This window comes from Sander lucioperca, chromosome 9, assembly GCF_008315115.2.
Source record: "Sander lucioperca isolate FBNREF2018 chromosome 9, SLUC_FBN_1.2, whole genome shotgun sequence".
Classification (NCBI taxonomy): Eukaryota; Metazoa; Chordata; class Actinopteri; order Perciformes; family Percidae; genus Sander; species Sander lucioperca.
The window spans coordinates 20,090,243-20,095,242 of NC_050181.1; the positions used below are offsets into that span (position 1 = coordinate 20,090,243).

The following is a 5,000-nucleotide window of genomic DNA, read 5'->3' on the forward strand; positions in this document are numbered from 1 at the left end:
GTGTGTGTGCGTCTGTGCGTAGGTCTGTGTGTGTGTGTAGGTGCGTCTGTGCGCGTCTGTGCGTAGGTGTGTGTGTCTGTGTGTAAGTGTGTCTGTGCATAGGTGTGTGTGTGCGTAGGTCTCTGTGTGTGTCTGTGTGTAAGTGTGTCTGTGCATAGGTGTGTGTGTGTGCGTCTGTGCGTAGGTCTCTGTGTGTGTAGGTGTGCACCCATCCAGACTTAACACTTGACTTATGCATATTAGGGCTGTCAACGAATATTCTAAATTCGAATAGTTTTTATAAAACGAATTTCGAAGGTGAAAATTAATATTCGAATTAAAAAAATAAATTGTGGAAAATAAACGTCTGTCTGTCCGTCCTGTCTGTCCGTCCGTCCCGTCTGTCCTGTCTGTCTGCTAGCGGTCTGAGGGTCCAGGGACAGGTCACAGGAGTCCCTGTCTGGCACAGCCTCACTGCTGAAAGTTGACTTGTCTTGTCATGGAAGATGGCAGAAAGTGCAGAGCCCAACTCGACCCCATCAGAGAAAGCGATTTTAACCCCCCAAAATCTAAAAAGCCACGTCTGGAAGTACTTTGGATTTTGGTCGATAGGAGGTAAAATAGTTGAGCCGCGAGATAAAGTTGTATGCAAGCTATGTAAAATACAGTTAGCGTACCATTCGACCACTAGCAACGTGAGGTCACATCTCCAAAATGTGCACCCAAATGAGCCTGGCATTATGTGTGGATCTCCAGCTAAACAGTCACGTCTTGACACGGATTTTGTACCACCTGCCACAAGCTCTTTGTCTGCAACACGGCAAGAGGCCATAACGGAGAAATTAATTCTGTTCATCTGTAAGGACACGAGACCAATCAGTGTCGTGGATGGGGCAGGCTTCAGGGAGTTCTGTCAAGCAATGAACCGAGGTACCGTATCCCTACGCTACGACTGAAGAGATATGCATGAATAAAGGTTAATTAATATTTACCGTTTCACGTCAAGGAAAAGCTCCGTGTTTACCACAGCACAGCTCGCTCGGAGCGTTCAATGTCGGTTCTATATCGGCTACTGGGAAACTTCAATTAATGTTAATAATATCTGTTTCAATCACTGGATGAAGCCTGCTGTATTTGGGACAATAGTCACAACCTTAAACTGCTTGCACAAAACTCTTGATCAGCACTCAAAATGTGTATATTTATATATATGTATATTGCGCAGAGAGCGTGAGGGCGAGAGCACACACACACACACACACACCTTCTATACACAGAAAACATGACAAAGCAGTTTCACACTGTCACATGCCTGTACAGTTTACATTTGGACAAGCCCCCTCCCCAACGGGACACAGTATGTGTGTGTGTGTCTCTCTGTGTGCGTGCGTGTATGTATGCGTGTCTATGTATGTGTGTCTCTGTCTGTGTGTGTGCGTGCGTGCATGTATGTATGTATGTATGTATGTGTGTGTGTGTGTGTGTGTGCCCGTGCGTGCGTGTGTGTGTGTCTGTGCGTGCGTGCATGTATGCATGTGTGTGTGTGTGTGTGTGTGCTGAACAACAACACTGGATCAACAGAATGGAACCAATAGGACATTTAGCAGCACACATGTGTACACCTGTCCTCTCCTCTCCTCTTCCTCCCATCCCACCCTAGACCCTACCTGTCCTCTCATCTTCCTCCCATCCCACCCTAGACCCTACCTGTCCTCTCATCTTCCTCCCATCCCACCCTAGACCCTACCTGTCCTCTCATCTTCCTCCCATCCCACCCTAGACCCTACCTGTCCTCTCATCTTCCTCCCATCCCACCCTAGACCCTACCTGTCCTCTCATCTTCCTCCCATCCCACCCTAGACACTGCCTGTCCTCTCCTCTTCCTCCCCACCCTAGACCCTACCTGTCCTCTCATCTTCCTCCCATCCCACCCTAGACCCTACCTGTCCTCTCCTCCCCATCCCACCATAGACCCTACCTGTCCTTTCCTCTTCCTCCCCACCCTAGACCCTACCTGTCCTCTCATCTTCCTCCCATCCCACCCTAGACCCTACCTGTCCTCTCCTCCCCATCCCACCATAGACCCTACCTGTCCTTTCCTCTTCCTCCCCACCCTAGACCCTACCTGTCCTCTGGACATTTCCCACCGTACACTCTGGGTCTCTTTGTAGTCGTGTTGTGTCCCTTTAGTGGTAGATTTGAGTCTTCTTTCACATTATTTTGGACCGTTATTATCTCTGTATCTGTGTCTGGAACATTGGATAAAGCAAGAGCAGATAATAAATAAATAAACAGCACTGAAACAGACCGACTACTAGGGCCGGACGATTCATCGGGAACTTATCGACTTTGAAATTCTGATGCTGTTGTTGACGTATTTTTACGTTGTGCCACGGGCTGCTGTGGACTCTGTCTGTGTGTGTGTGTGTGTGTCTGTCTCTGTGCGTAGGTTTTTGTGTGTGTGTGTGTGTGTGCGTCTGTCTCTGTGTGTGTCTCTGTCTGTGCGTGTGTGTGCGCGTAGGTCTGTGTGTGTGTCTGTCTGTGTGTAGGTGTGCGTCAGTATGGTGTGTGCGCCAGTGTTTGTGTGTGTCGGCCCACCCCCGCATTTGGCAACTGGCGAGTGTTAATTTGGGACCCTGCAAACACGGTAGAATGATTTTAAGGAGAAAGTAGGCCTATCAACAGTCAGAAATTATCCACATTATCGCCATCGTAAAAATACGTCAACAACAGCATCAGAATTTCAAAGTCGATAAGTTCCCGATGAATCGTCCGGCCCTAGTAGTCGGTCTGTTTCAGTGCTGTTTATTTATTTATTATCTGCTCTTGCTTTATCCAATGTTCCAGACACAGATACAGAGATAATAACGGTCCAAAATAATGTGAAAGGAGACGCAAATCTACCACTAAAGGGACACAACACGACTACAAAGAGACCCAGAGTGTACGGTGGGAAATGCCTTTTTTCAATAATAAAATGTAATATTTTCTTGAGGAAATGACGCTTAAAGCTCCCGCCCCAAATACACGCAGCTAAGACTTCCACAACGCTGGAGGAAAACACTGAGACAGACTGGAGCAGGAGATGGAAATACTCAGATGAAGTACAAGTACAAGAGTAAGAGGTATAGTTACACTGTTCAAGAACACACAGCTACCCTGAATAAGGTTTAATAATGAATCACACACACACACACACACACACACACACACACACACAGAGAGAAACACACACACACACACACACATACAGACACACAAAGAGAGACACCCCCCCCACACACACACACACACACACAGAGACACACACACAGACACACAAATACAGAGAGACACACACACACACACACACACACACACAGAGACACACACACACACACACAAATACAGACACACACACAAATACAGAGACACACACACACACAGATACACACAAATACAGAGACACACACACACACACACACAGAGACACACACACACAGACAGACACACACACACAAATACTGAGACACACACACACACAGATACACACACAAATATAGAGACACACACACACTTTTAATTGAATCTAACGGCCACTGTCCATCCCTAAATCATTCCCTGAAAATGAAAGAGCTGTTTATGTTACAGATCCTGTGATTACAAGATATTTTGGTTTGCAATAATATTGTAGCTTTAAGTATGGGACATGATGAAAATGGGACATATCATGAAAAACTCACTATTTCAGTGCTTGTGCGCGCGCGCACACACACACACACACACACACACACACACCAGAAGCAGGAGTTCCTACCAACCCATAAACTTTGAAATAAGACAACACAGACATAGTTTATGGGCTGCAATCAAAATAAGTTAAGCAACAATAATCTTTGCAATTGGTCCAGTATTAAGACCTTTCTGTTTAACCAGAAACCGCTAAACCCACCAGACTCCATTTAAAAAAACAGTAGTTTTAGCGTGTATAGAGCCAACATGTTGTTACATGTAAATCAGTAAACTATGCGTTTGTTTCAACCAAAACTAGAGTTGTGGTGGTTGGAAAAGTGGAGAGACGACCCAAAAACAGCTTTACATAATTATATTTTGTTTCTGTGTTCTTTGAATGAAGTGTATTTGACGATGCTAAAATTACTGCTTATTTACATGGAGTCTGGTGGGTTTAGCGAACGCAATTTTGCCAATGTTTTTATGTTTTAAAAAATGATTTTACTCTTTAACAGAAAGGTTGACCTCCTAAGAAATCCTTTCCATAATGTCAGAAATATTAATAATATAATATTAATCTGAGCCTGTCAGCGGCAAAACAAGCCCTTTTGTGAAGGTAAATACAAGCTGGACAATTGCCCTATTAACTTACACTGTAGTTTGTTTCTTGCTTAATACTGGAAAAACGGTAGTTACCCTTTCACAAGCGGGCTCATTAATGTATAATATACCACACACACACACACACACTGATAGAGACACACACAGAGAGACAGACAGAAAGACACACACAGAGACACAGAAAGAGACACGCGCACAGACACACACGCACAAAAACAGACACACAGAGACATACAGAGACACACACACAGGCAGATACAGACACACAGACACGCGCACACACACAACTAGCTAAAGTACCTAGATTTTGTACTTAAGTAACGTTACTGCACAGTAACTTAATCCTCAGTTAGCAGCTAAACAGGTGGCTAACACAGAGCTAACGCTCCATGAACTGAAACAGACTGATTAATTAAAGATGTCAGGCAGTTACTCTGCGACTTCTAGAACGTTGTTGTTATTTTACGTTTAAGGCTAGAAGGGATACAGCTAACGTAACGTCAACCGTTACGTCGACAACAGTTACGTTTAGGCACCAAAACAAATAGCTAGTTAAGTTTAGGAAAAAAAATATTTTTTGGATTCAAACACTCCATAGGAACGAAAACGTGTTTCATGAGCGAAATTATTAAAATGATATTATTATATTAGATTTTGCGTAATTTTGCGTAACTTCCGGCCGTTACTGT

General features: G+C 44.4%; 1 protein-coding gene across 2 annotated transcripts in view; it reads right to left on the reverse strand.

The window, feature by feature from the left end:
• wdr33 (WD repeat domain 33) overlaps positions 1-5,000 on the reverse strand; it is a 40,659-nt gene that overhangs the window by 35,177 nt on the left and 482 nt on the right. Inside the window, exon 1 of one of the 2 annotated variants that reach the window (XM_036005347.1) lies at positions 4,343-4,419. The exons of the other annotated variant lie outside the window; for it this stretch is intronic. The gene's annotated coding sequence lies outside the window, so the exon portion shown is untranslated. Of the gene's footprint in view, positions 1-4,342; positions 4,420-5,000 lie in introns of those variants that run through there. 2 annotated transcript variants of the gene reach the window in all.